General features: G+C 36.3%; 1 non-coding gene across 1 annotated transcript; it reads right to left on the bottom strand.

Annotated features, from left to right (window-relative positions):
* Positions 1-362: 362 nt before the first annotated feature.
* TRNAV-AAC (transfer RNA valine (anticodon AAC)) lies at positions 363-436 on the bottom strand. The gene has a single exon. It is a non-coding gene; the product is annotated as a tRNA-Val (tRNA).
* Positions 437-14554: the final 14118 nt, after the last annotated feature.

Below are 14554 nucleotides of genomic sequence, written 5' to 3'. Positions count from 1 at the left end.
CGTTTGGTATAATGATCAAGTTTCCTTTGGAATCGATTATGTTATGTTATATTATATGTTCTTTATAACTGAATCTGATCCACTAAGTAGTTGTAAGGTCTATCATCCCCAAAACTTCACTTCATGGGGACTAAGGTATGTTGTTATTGTTTTGTAAGAGTGGAACTTCACAAATATATTGTGTTTTAATGTTTATCTCTTTCATCCTTTTTGTGCCTTAAACTTATGTGTGGTCTGAAACTAAAAGTCTCGAATTCAATCATTGCAAATTAAAACTATCCTAATAGAGAAAGAAGGAAAATTAAGCCTTATAAGACGCAATTTTTACGAGTTTACGAGAAAAGAGGAGAAAAAAAAAGGCTTGGCTTCGCCCGGACTCGAACCGGAGACCTTCAGTGTGTTAGACTGACGTGATAACCAACTACACCACGAAACCCAATTTGTTACATTTTTCCTCGTTTATGAACATGTCAGTCAGCACATTTTTCTGAAAAGTGTTTGAAAAGTAAATTTCATTACTGACATTTCAAGTTGATTATCTCGTTCTTACCTCTAATCCCCACACTTTACCATGTACCCTGACCCCATACTCTTATTTATCTAAATTATGTATATAAATATTTTGCGAAATAATATTTTTTTCTTGCTTACTCCAAGACAAAGATAAGTAAGAAAATTACTTGATTTTCAAGAAAAGCATTATCATATGGTTGTCGTGTCCATGAGAATCATGTCATTTGCATTGACGTGTTGCCATCCGTAGTCATAGTTAAAAGAGTTGATATATCTTAAGTAGTTTTGTCTATGTAATAAGCGCTTGAGAACAAAATGAAATCATTTTTATTTTTTTTAAATAAAAAAATTGAATCAAAAGTGTCTAATAATACTTTATTATGTATTTGGATGCGCAATTGAATATGCTGAAGTTTTAATATTTAAATAGATTTATTAATAAATTTAAGAGATTGTCTATATATTCTTTCTTGATATTAATTCTTGTTGTTATTGTAGTACTAGAAATTCAAAATTCCGAACTATACTTAAAAGTGTGTCATCTTCTAATGCTTTAGTGGTCCATGAGTTCTAATTGGGCGGCGAAATCAGAAATTTTACTATGCGTATCGATTTCAATCGAAGACTTGGGGTAGCTTGCTTATTTTTTGGCTGTTGCAACATAATTGTATGTTCTTCTTTTTTGGGTGATTTTGACATGAATGATTGCTTTTGTCTTCGCTAGGATTTAAACCTGAGACCTCAGTTTCTTCTCCCAATTACAATCTGAAAATATTTGCTACTGTAGAATACAAGTTCTATATATGTGGAATTGCTTAGTATGGAGGTAGAGGATGGGCTTAGCCAATCGCCAGAAGAAGTCCTTGTCTCAATTTTTTCTCTGTTGACAATGGAACAAGTAGTGGCCACAAGTTTCCTTTCGAGTCTTATTTTTAAAGGGTTAACATGCCTTGAAGCAGACAACATTTGTAGACAGTGAAATATTATAAGATAAATCCATATTAATTTTTTTTGTTAAATCATAAATTTATGATATGTTGATCGAGTGAGGTTAATATAGTTGGATCAATATTTCAATTAATATTATATAATTTAAATGAAGTTTAATACATTTGTGTCAGCATGTTAGGTTGACAAGATAACCCAACTCATGGTCTCTATGCCCAAGGTATGAAAAAGACGCACACAAACACACACACATATATATATATATATATATACATATAGAGTAGTCTTGCTCTTTATTGATGATTTGCAAGCCCTTCCGCATACATATACCATTGAAGGATTTTCAGACTAATTCAACCATCATGTTTATGCCTAAACCCCAGAACAAAATACTAAGCTATTCATGAGATTTACAAACGAAATACAGCAACAACAAGACTACACAACTTCCTCTTTGACACTCTTCTTTTGCAAAAGAAAATAAACTGGAATATCGAGCCCACAATATGTAGCAAGGCAAGGCTCTAGCCACTTCCTTCGTTTACGCCCTCAAGATGCTCCTACATCGCATTAATTGTTGGAGAATAAAGAAAGAAGAAACAACGTATAAGAAGATAGAAGAAGAGTTGCAGAGAACTTTCACGTTATATTTCTAATATTAATAACGAAAATACATAGGACACTTTAAATAGGAATTAAGACTCAACCACCTAAGAGAAACATGACCCACTAACTTAACCACAACCTTATCCACTAAGCTAAATATTAGCAACTAACAGGAGATATGCTTTGACTCAACTAGGACTCCTAACAAACGTGTTACTCTGCCAACTAAATAGGAACCTCTAATTACTTTTGATCAATATTCAACACTCCCCCTTGATTCAAAATTACAAAATCCAAGTTTCTGCCGGAACTGATCATGCTTGGCTTGTGGGAGTGCCTTGGTGAGAACATCTGCAATTTGATCCCTTGTACCGCAAAACTTCAACTCTACATCACCTCTTGCTGTGTGGTCACGAATGAAATGATAACGGATGTCTATGTGCTTTGTTCTGCTGTGAAAAGCCGGATTCTTTGTCATTGCAATTGTTGCTTTGTTATCGCAAAATATTTTTATCGCACCCTCTTGCCAATAGAAAACATCAACTAACATTCTTCGTAACCATAAGGCTTGACAAGCTGCTGAAGTTACAGCAATATATTCTGCTTCCGATGATGATAATGCAACCACATCCTGCTTCTTTGAGCTCCAAGAGATCGCTCCAGATCCTAAATTGAACACATTTCCAGAAGTACTCTTTCTGTTATCTATACTTCCTGCCCAATCACTATCACTGTATCCTGTCAAGCTGAAATCAGCAGCTTTGGAGTACCAAATCCCGAAGTCAACTGTCCCAGCAACATAACGCAAAACTCTTTTGGCAGCACCAAGATGTTGCTTGGTAGGACTATGCATATACCTAGACAACATACCAACAGAAAACATAATATCAGGACGAGTATGTGTTAGGTAGTTCAAACCTCCAATCAAGCTTCTGTAGTGACTAGGATCAGCGAGATCCGTGCCATCTTCAAGCTGAAATTTTTCATTTGTATTCATGGGTGTGGCAGCCGCTTTACAATTATGCATACCGAACTTGAACAAGAGGTCTTTTGCATACTTCGTTTGAGAAACAAAAATACCATCTTCTACCTGTTTCACCTGAAGACCAAGAAAGTATTGCAAAACACCTAAATCTGACATTTCAAACTCCTTCATCATGCAAGATTTAAATTCAGCAACTAAAGTTTCACATGACCCCATATAGATCATGTCGTCCACATAGAGACAAACTACCAAAAAATCACTTGTACCTTGTTTCTTTACATACAACGTAGGCTCATTCTCGCTCCTTTCAAATCTATTCCTCAGGAAGTACGAGTCAATTTTGTTGTACCATGCCCGTGGTGCTTGTTTTAGCCCATAAAGAGCCTTCTTGAGCTTATATACTTTGCTCTCATTGCCACTAACACCAAAACCCTCTGGTTGGGAAACATAAACTTCCTCTTCCAAATCCCCATTTAAGAATGCAGATTTAACATCAAATTGATAAACGGGCCAGCTCAGTTTAGCAGCCAAAGATAAGAGTATTCTCACTGTTTCAAAGTGAGCGACAAGTGAAAACGTCTCATCATAATCAATACCTTGATGTTGTGCATATCCTTTAGCTACAAGCCTTGCTTTGTATCGCTATATGCTCCCATCTGCATGACGCTTGATTTTGAACACCCATTTGAGTCCAATGTGTTCCTTTCCTTTCGGTAGATTCACCAATTCCCATGTTTGATTCTGCTCAATTGCTTGCATCTCTTCTATCATTGCATTTTTCCATGCTGGACTTTCTACAGCTTCCTTGAAATAACTGGGTTCAGTAACATACAAAGCAAAAGAACAATTTCATAAATCTCCCTTAATGATCTGAATTTCGCTGGTGGAGTCTCACTGAAAGAATCACTTGAAGAAGAACTGCTGCCACTTCCTTGGGGGGTTAAGCTGTGATCACTTGTTGGAGCAGAGGTTCTTGATTGATGAGTAGCACGGCTGCTACTTGTTGGAGAAGAGCTGGATGTGTTCCCTGGAACAGAAACTGTTGCAGGTTCTTGCTGAAAAGCTTCATCAGTAGGCGGCAACTTAATATTTGAACTAACATTCTCAGAATCAAAGTTCCAGCTAGCATCTTCATTAAACATAACATTTCTACTGATCACAAATTTTCCACTCAGTGGATTATATAGCTTATAAGCTTTGGATTGTGTGCTATATTCAACAAAGATACATTTCTTTGATTTTTCATCAAGCTTATATCTAGCTTGGGAATTCACCAAAGAATAAGCTATACATTCAAAGACACGTAAGTGGCTTACCTTGGGCTTGTTACCTCTCCATGCTTCATATGGTGTTTGATTAAGAACAGCCTTAGTGGGTGAAATGTTCAGCATGTAGACAGCGGTAGCAACAGCTTCAGCCCAGAAATATTTTGGTACACCTCTAGCTTGCATCATGCTTCTACCCATTTCAACGACTGTCCGATTCTTGCATTCGGCAACACCATTCTGCTCTGGAGTATATGGTGCTGTGATCTCTCTGTGAATACCGTTTTCCTCACAATAGGTGTTGAATTCATTTGATATAAATTCACCACCTCTATCTGTTCGAAGAGTCTTAATTCTACAACCACTTTGTCTTTCAACAAAAGACTTATATTTCTTGAAATTCTCAAATGTTTCTGATTTAAATTTCAAGAAATATACCCAACTCATTCGACTATAATCATCCGTAAAAAGCAGAAAATATCGACTTCCACCTAAGGACTCAACACTCATAGGACCACATAGATCAGCATGCACCAATTCAAGACAAACAGATGCTCTCCAAGACTTACCTACAGGAAATGAATTTCTATTTTGCTTCCCATACACACATCCTTCACAAAATTCAAGAGCATCAATTCTAGGCAAACCAAGAACCATATTTCTACGACCTAATAATTGTAACCCCTTTATATTCAAGTGACCATACCGCAAATGCCACAAATTGGCTTCCGTATTGCTTTTGGTAATTAACGCAAAACTTTTAACATCAGAAACTTCAAGAGGAAACATTTTATTTTGAGTCATTTGAATGTCAACAATTTTGTGTCCTGAATTTTATCTTGAATGCTACAAGAATTGTCATCAAACAAAATAGAATATCCACAATTCATCAGTTGCCCAACACTCAACAAGTTTGGGCCAAACAAGGAACATACTGCACATCATGGAGAAGTTTGACATTACCATGAGAAGTTTTTAGAGCAATTGTGCCTTTCCCGTCGACTGTCATTGCCTTGTCATTTCCAAGACGAACTTTTGACTTCTCCAATTCGTCAAGTTCTTTGAACAATGACCTTCTGCCCGACATGTGGTTGGAGCAACCACTATCAATTATCCATACATCATCTGAACCAACATCTATTGAGGAGTGAGCCATGAACAAATTGCCCTCATCTTGTTGTTGCTCAGTGAAATTGGCATGTTGTTGTTCATCTTTCTGTTTAGTCCAGCAATCAGCTTCCTTGTGCCCCATTTTTCTGCAAAAGCGACACTGAATATTGGCATGTTGTTGTTCATCTTTCTGTTTAGTCCAGCAATCAGCTTCCTTGTGCCCCATTTTTCTGCAAAAGCGACACTGAATATTGCTCTTGAATTGCCGGTGCTCACCACCAAACTGAGCTCATCCTCTGCCACGACCTCGTCCATGGAAACTACCTCTGCCTCCATATCCTCTGGCATTTGAAACTTCTGATTTGCCTTTGAAAGAGGACTCCCCCTTGATCTGAAATGCCTTTTCTTCGCCCTTTTCTTGAGAAGCATTCAGTCTATCCTCATGAGCTTGCAATGAACTCATCAATTCATCAAAACCATAATTAGATAAATCATGGGACTCCTCAATAGCAGCTACGACATGATCAAATCTTTTATTAAGACTTCTCAAAACTTTAGAAACTATAGTTTCATCAGTAATTTTGTCACCGTATGCCTTCATATGATTAACAATTGCACTCACCCGAGATAAGTAGCCTTGCACAGATTCACTACTTTTCATGGATGAATTTTCAAAATCACGTCGGAGTGATTGGAGTTTAACAGTCATTACCTTTGTCGAGCCGTGGAATTCTTTTTTCAAAATATCCCATGCCTGCTTTGAGGTTTCTGCAACAGCAATTCTGGAAAAAATTGAGTCATGCATCGCTTGCTGAATGTAAAACAGAGCCTTGGAGTCCTTCTTTTTGTTCTCCCGCAATCTTTGTGCTTCATCTTCCTCAGCATAACCCTTCTCCACCAAATCCCACAATTCTTGAGACTTGAACAAAGTCTTCATCTTTATGCTCCAAAATTCGTATGTCCCCATTAAAGATGGGAATTAGTTGTTGAGATGTGGTAGATGCTCCATTGGTAGACATTCTTTGTTCTCAATTGTCACTTTCTTCTTGCTACTGATTTGCTCTCAGTTTGACCTAACCTGGCTCTGATACCAATTTTGTTGGAGAATAAAGAAAGAAGAAACAACGTATAAGAAGATAGAAGAAGAGTTGCAGAGAACTTTCACGTTATATTTCTAATATTAATAATGAAAATACATAGGACACTTTAAATAGGAATTAAGACTCAACCACCTAAGAGAAACATGACCCACTAACTTAACCACAACCTTATCCACTAAGCTAAATATTAGCAACTAACAGGAGATATGCTTTGACTCAACTAGGACTCCTAACAAACGTGTTACTCTGCCAACTAAATAGGAACCTCTAATTACTTTTGATCAATATTCAACATTAATGGAGTGAGAACAAAAATTATTTTACTCGCACCAAATTAGTCATATCGAGATTTGGATGATTACCCTTCCCCTAATCTTATTCTTTTGTCAGATTCAGTTGCACTTTCAATGTGAATATAGAATGAAAAAGTCGAAAGTAATCAATTTTATAGTCCATCCATTGAAATGCAGCTATTGAGTTATCTGTTTATTCTTCCGGTAAAAGAACACACATGTGAAATATGGACTAAAAAGATCAATAATCAGGTTTGCTAAAAGATCATTCCCTGATGCCTCGTCTGCGTGGGGTGTCTTCCCCTTCAAACAGTCTTTGAAATGCAATAATTAGAAAGGTTGTTTTCGAATTGGGTCAACAAACCAGCTCAGCAGTATGATTACCTCATTCGCGACATAAGTTTGAAATCATTAGGATGATTGTTGACAGGCTAACAAAAATTAGCCCATTCTTGCCGGTCAGGACTATTTTTATAGTCAAGGATTATGCATAATTTTATATCAAGTAAATAGTTAGGTTCTACGATCTGCAAGTATCCATTATTTCTGACAAAGGGGCACAATTTACAGCTAACTTTTATATGTGCTTTTAGAAGGGTTTGGGAACATAGGTTAATCTGAGTACAAATTTTCATCCCTAGACAAACGGCCAAGCCGATTACATAATTTAGATGCTCGAGGATATGTTACGAGTGTGCGTGCTAGACTTTAAGAGAAGTTGGGATGAACATTTGTCTCTTATTGAGTTTGTGTATAATAAGAACCACCATTCCAGAATTAGAATGACTCCTTATAAGGATTTTTATATGGGCTAAAATGAAGATCTCCAATTAGATGGCTCGAGGTTGGTGAGTCAGGGTTGATTTGACCTGACTTAGTATATCACACAATGGAGCAAGTTAAACTTATTCGAGAGCAGTTGTTAACAGCCTAGAGCTGCCAGTGTCATATTTTGATAAGTGACAACGTGGCTTGGAGTTTTGTGTTGATGATTGGGTATTCATGATGGTCTTGACTATGATTGGTTTTATGAGGTTTAAAAGGAAGGAAAATATAAGCCTAAGATTTATTGGGCTATCTCAGATCCTCAGAAGGGTAGGCCAAGTAGCTAATAAGCTAAAGTTCCCTTCGGGAATAGGGTTTGTTTGTCTAATCTTTTATTTGTCGATGCTGCAGAAATACATATGAGACCCTTTTCAGGTTGTCCCAGTTAGGGATATTCAGATCTTAGAGACCTTGTCCTACAACAAGACTCCAGTTGCGATACTAGATTGGTAGGTCCGCAGATTGAGAACCAAAGGTGTGGCTTCCGGAAGAGTATGCCTGCTAGATCACATAGCTGAGGTATGCCTGCCTAGATCACATAGCTGAGGTGAGTTACCCTTTCTGTTGAATTTTTTTATTACAAGTATGATTTGATTCAGATATTTGTTTATTGAAGTGCATCTTGTTAGTATTGTGTATCGGCTATCGCTCTGTGAGGTGTTTGGACAAGAACTTTCTGCATTTTAAATTTTCAGGCAGACACGTTTATAGAGAAGACTCTCTCGAAACTCCAACAACTACTAAGGACTTAATTAATTTACCATGTGACTCTGATTGTTTTTTATTTGAGGACAAAGTTCCGAAGGGGGTACCCCTCCCTTTCAAAATATTCAAATCAACCCATACCTTTAGAGCAAAACTAAGAGTGAGTTATATGTTAATAAGGATGTGTAAACTTATTTGAATGGTTCAACAATCGTATTTAAGTTTTGAGGTCTAGCAAGTTGTAAAATAAAAGACGACATAAGTTATCATAAAGTACTTTAATTTTTTTCCCCAATCTATAAAGAGTTAGAATAACCACAATCTATCAAATCAAAGTTGTACGAGTCTAGTTTCCAACACATCAAACCGTTTGTCCATACAACTTCAAAATAGAAAGATATTCATGTTTTTGTGAGACAGTGCAAACGGACATGTGAATGGTCCCCATGCCGGTGGAGGCTTATACATATATTCTCCTTCGAGATTTATTTAGTCTTTCATGGAAAAATTAGAAAATCCAGCAACTTAATACCTTAGATCACCAAAATTATTGATTTGTAACACCCCAGAAAGCTTTTCGAACTAAGACTCGAACCGGTCATCGTAGTGAGTGAGATTTTACCGAGAAATTTAAAATTTCTTAAGTGTTAAGTTCACTAGATGTAGCACCTTGAGTTTGAAAAAGAACTAAATTAGAAATAACAAAATCTGAAATTTTGCAAGTTAAGCTAAGTATGAGTTTTGGGTAGACTTCAAATGACCATAACTTATAGCTCAAGATGATTTAGGTGTGATACCAGATACCGTAGGAAATACCTTTGAATTATCTTTCCAACACCGCCAAGTTTGCTAAGTTTCGAGTTCGGATGAGTGAGATATGACCTTTTGAAGTTAGGTTGTCCAGTTAAGGAAAGTTAGCCGAAAATAGTAAAGGGTATTTTGGTCTTTTCCTTAACCAATCAGATTTAATTCATTTTTAGTAAGGTTTTAGGAGTATAATCTGATTAGGTTCAGTTTTATAATCCTAGTTTACGCCTAGGGTTTTAGTTGAGAGTTCAAGAAGAGAAAAGAGGAGAGGATCAAGCGTTTGTCGAGATTCTTGCATCTTGTTGTGGATTTTCACCATGGGTTTTATCCCTAAGAGGTATGTAAGCTTCCATAGTGTTGGGTTTTTCACCCACACACCAAAAATGTTATTTTCAGGGTAAATTTCATTCTTGAAGTTGAAAGATTTGAGTTCTTGATGAGTTCTTGATAGGTGTTCTTGAAGTTCATTCTAAATCTTGTTGTGTTGGGTTTTGGATAATTTCTTGAGATCAAAGTGAGTGTTTATAAGGGCTTTATTGAGTATATTAGAGTGCACTTATGTTAAGTAATTGATTCTAAGTGATTGGGGAAGAAACCGTTCGATTCTAGGCGAATTAGGGTGAGAAAACGAGCAAGGAAAATTCATCGATTTTCTGGGTTGGGCGCCAGCCAGAGCTCCCCAAACCCTCCTCTGAAGTTTAGGGGCTGGTGCCCCGCTCTACCCATAGCGCCAGGGTTGCCTGCTCCCTCCAGTTTGTCATCGGTTGCCCCGTTTGAGTTCGTTTAAAGTGCACATTCACTCCTTTTCGATTCTAACTACTCTAAGCTACTTCTAAACACCTAGAAATCATTCATAACATGATCATAACCTTGACTTCATAATTCAAATTCAAGGTAGAGCTAAGAGTTATGTTTTGAGAGTTTTGAGAGTTTTTTCGAACATTCTAAGAAAGTCCCTTTGAGTCCTTTTGTGGAGTCTTCTACAACTTCTAGTAACTTGTTTCAAGATGCGAGTAAGTGAGCATGCGAGTAAGGAGAATGTATTCATGAGCCTACTTTGTCATCATGAGATCTTTCATAGCATGAACTATAACTCTTAAATTCATAATTCACATTCAAGAGAGAGCTAAGAGAAGAGTTCAAGAAAGCCTTTGAGTTCGATTGTGAACCTTTTGAGATCAACTATTGATTTGAACTAAATTTTGAGAAAGTAAGTATGAGAATGAGAAGAGTTATCATGAGTTCCATAATGTTATGTAGACCTACAAGTCAAGTCGTTCATGCCCATAAATTCCGCATGAACTTCATAAGTTGAGTATCTATGAGGGGAGTAATATCTCCAAGTCCTAAGTCTTAAGTATTGAGTTTCTAACCCATTTGCGATTTCATTCCTAATAATGGTACTATTAAATGTTACCCATGAAGTCCTTGAGTTGGGTTATTCATGTCCATAATTCCGCATGAACCCTATAAGTCGAGCAGTCTTGAAACGAGAAGTATCTTTGAGTCATTGAGTTGAGTAGTTCATGCTCATAAATTCCGCATGAACCCTCTGAGTTGAGCATTCTTGAAGTGAGTAGTATTATTGAAGTTCTTGAGTTCCAAGTATTGAGTCCTATCTATGGTTAGTGGAAACCTTGCATTGAGTCTTTCACGTCTAGAATTCGGCATGAACCATATTTTAAGAAGTCTTTTACAAACGTTTTAACTTTATTTTAAGACTTAAGTTTTGAGTTAAGCAAAGAGTAAAGAGTAAAGAGTTGAGTTCTTTTCTTTAAAATGATATATGGGAACTAAGTATTCCCAAGAGTAAATGTTTTCACATTTAAGATGAGGGGAAACTGAGATTTCCAAAAGAGTTTTGAACAGCAAAAAGGGAACATTGATTCCAAGAGAGCTTTTAAGCTAAGTTTGAATAATTATCTCAAACCAGAGAAGAAGTTGTTTTAAAAACATATGAGGTAAGTATATTTTGGGAGTGGTATTGAGAACCGATATAGGGATGTGAGTTCATAGTAACTCAAGCCCTCATAAACCATGTAGCCATCATGGGCAGAAAAAAGGGTCATACTTTTTAGATGATTCCTTAGTGCTTTTCATCATAGACTAGTGGATCCACTTAGTAGTTCAGGTTCTATACCGATGGCAAGGTATAGGACGGTCCTTGGCAACGTGAGGTAAAACGTTGTACCATCACTTAGGCTCATAGTGATAGTTGTCGGTTAGAGAAACTCCCACAGAAGTTATTGTATTCTTATATACACAGTTAATTGTATTTTTACATACACTTTAGAGTTATGTTGTATCCTTGCATACACATAGAGTTGACAATATGTTTTTTTTAAAAAGTTTATTTCTTTATATTGTACTTGTTTTAAATTGCTTTATATTGAAATGAGTTCAGTCATATTGAGTTGAGTACCCAGAGTCGAATCTCATATCTTTGAGTTGAGTATCTAATCTCTGAGTTGAGTATCTTATCCTTGAGTACTTCTGGGTTGAGTAAGTTTGAGTAGTTTTGAGTATCCTTGAGTATTTCTTGAGTTGAGTAAGTTTGAAAAGAGGTACGTATGTTTCCTTTTTATCAATTTTCAAGCTTATGTTATGGGTTAGAATTCCTCTTACATGCTCGTACATTCCATGTACTGAGCCATTTGGCCTGCATCTTCTCATGATGCAGACACAAGTATTCAGGATCATCAACAGGAGTTTCGTTGATACATCCAAGAGTTCGAGTTAGCTATGGTAAGCCTCCTTATTTTCGAAGGATTTTATTTACTTTTCAATCTAGTCAGGATGTCGTGGGTCTTGTCCCGACTTCCATCTTTATCAGTTAGAGGCTTCATAAATAGTCGGTATAGTTAAGAAGTTTGTATAATTTATGTTGCTAAATGTTTAAAGACTTAAGTTGCCTATTTTATGGCGAGTTGAATATTATTTTTATATTCAGAGATTTTCATTTGAGTTAAAGTTTTGTATTTCAATTTCATGAATTTTATTCGGTTTTAAGATTTTGCATGCTTAAGTTAGTCTTTCGCTTGTAGTCAGTCATGATGAGGGTTCGCTTGGGGACCAACAATGGTCTTCGAGTGCCGGCCATGTCCAGGGTGTAGGCTCGAGTCGTGACATGATTTTTTCGACTAAGTCCTTGAAAGAAATTGTTCTACACATTGAGCTCTTCATTGAGGTATAGTTTGAGATGATAATTTCATAGTGTATCACCGTTGGTATTGTCAAAGCAAGAGATTTGCTGCATTGTGAGGTTTCGAGTTGTATCCCAAGGTTGAGATCAAGGTAAGAGTCTCCTTTCATTAATTCTATCTTCGATAACCCACAAATAGTAATTTACAGTGGGAATCCATATTGGTCGTTGGATGGCGTCGTAGTAATTTCTACCCATATTTATTTATTGAGATTAGTCCATGTTGTAATACCTTGGTCTGGGCAAAGTACTAAATTTGCCTAAATTCGACCGGAAAATGTATATTAAGGCTAGATATTTTCTCAGCAAGTTTTCTTCGTTGTATAGTTGATACAACTTGTTTTTTTCATCTCCATAGCCATAGTAGTTGTTGATGGAGTGGGATGCTGAATATATATAAATATATATAAATAAATATATATATATATATATATATATATATATATATAAATTGTCATCTCTTAGTGTTGGGTTTTATTTGTCCTGACTTTCTTACCATAAATAGGTTTTTCTTTTAAGAAAATGCTTAATATTTTGACTATTTCTTTTCTTGTAGGAAAGGTTTTAGGAGTCCATAAATATAGGCTTGTTCCTTCTAACTTAATTAGCATTCACAATGTAGTCCTATGGTTTTGAGAGTTTTGGTTATGGGGAAGAATTTTGTGAACCTCCTTGTATTCCGAGTGAATTGGTTGATGTTGTTTCTCTCAATAGTTTGTACTCCCATATTTATAGTGGATTGTTCATCTCCTTTGTGGATGTAGGTCGATTGACCGAACCACGTTAAATCTTTGTGTCTTTTGGTATATTTCTCGTTTGTCTTCTTACTCATGATCTTTCGAGGTTTGCTTTGCTAGCTTCCGCATGACACCTAATTATTTTGGTCCTAACACTTGGTTAGTTAGTGATAGCTTGTTCCTTGTCGATGCCTTAATGGCTTTGTAATTATCTGCTTAGTATTTCACATTTATATTGATAGCATAACAATTAATGTGACATGGAAATTATGTGATTGCAACGCCTATAAACTACTTATAGGCCTTTGGTGTATCTTGACGCCTATAGAGCTAAAGAATTAGAGTTGTAGTTTTACCTTCAAATAAATAGCATCGTGGCTTCCTTTTCAGTTATGATGGTGAGTGGTAGGTGTTTCACCTATTTGTTAGCGACCATATACTTTGCTACAATACGTAGATTGTTGTGCAGGTTGCTTAGAAAGTCACCTTACTTATTGATAAATTAAAAGATTATTTGATGCCCACGATGGCTACCTTGTCAGTTGTTAGTATTTGGGACAATACATTTGAGCCATAAACATATAGATGTCCCTTTATTTGTTTCCTAGAAAGGCTATTTACAAGCATACCTTGGATATAGGGCAATACTTTGCTTATAAGAGGTATAAAATATTTAGAAAGACCATATTGAAGCTTGCAGAGCTATATTGAAGTCTACTCACTTATGAACTTCATGTATGCCTAAGTTGACATTACTAACCCTCAGTAGAGTTTTGTGTTCTTGAGGTGTTGTTAAAGGAGCCCATAAGGCTCAAATACAACTATAGGATCCCAAAAGGCTCAAGATACAAATTCATGAGCTAAGTATGCTCAAGATACATTAAAAGGTAGAAAAGATATGGTAGTTGTTGTAACCAAGTTACTCATAGCCTTATTCGATTAAGTTAGTTGTTGTTGATGATATAAACATTCTTCATTGGGATCTATATGTTATTAATAAAGACCTATATTTAGGTAAGACGCAGTGATTATTTGTATTAGTTGTAGGAATTTTACTTATTTCTTCGAGGCAATATACATATTTCCTTAGGGGCTATCAAGATAAGTGGACAACTACAGGTTTCCAATAGCCTCCGGAGCTAATATAAAGCCAATGCGCTATTATGGTTATCTATGGGGTTATGTTGAGGCATGTTCACTTACGAGACACTTGATTGCCAAAAAGGGATATATGTTGATGCCCACGGGGCTATGTTGATCTCTAAGAGGGATATGTGATGCTTATGAGGCTATATTGATGCCTAAGAGGGTCATATAATAAGAGGGTCATATAATGCCTAAGAGGTTATATACAGTATGCCTAAGAGGTTATACGCAGAGTGCTTGAGGAGATATTGAGTGGTAATGATTGTTTATGGAGATAGAGAATTGCCAATATGGGTATATAGATTAAATTCT

This window comes from Solanum verrucosum, unplaced genomic scaffold (genome assembly GCF_900185275.1).
Source record: "Solanum verrucosum unplaced genomic scaffold, falcon-dt-bn FXZP01000028.1, whole genome shotgun sequence".
Taxonomy (NCBI): domain Eukaryota; kingdom Viridiplantae; phylum Streptophyta; class Magnoliopsida; order Solanales; family Solanaceae; genus Solanum; species Solanum verrucosum.
This window is presented reverse-complemented; position numbering and strand designations above follow the sequence as displayed.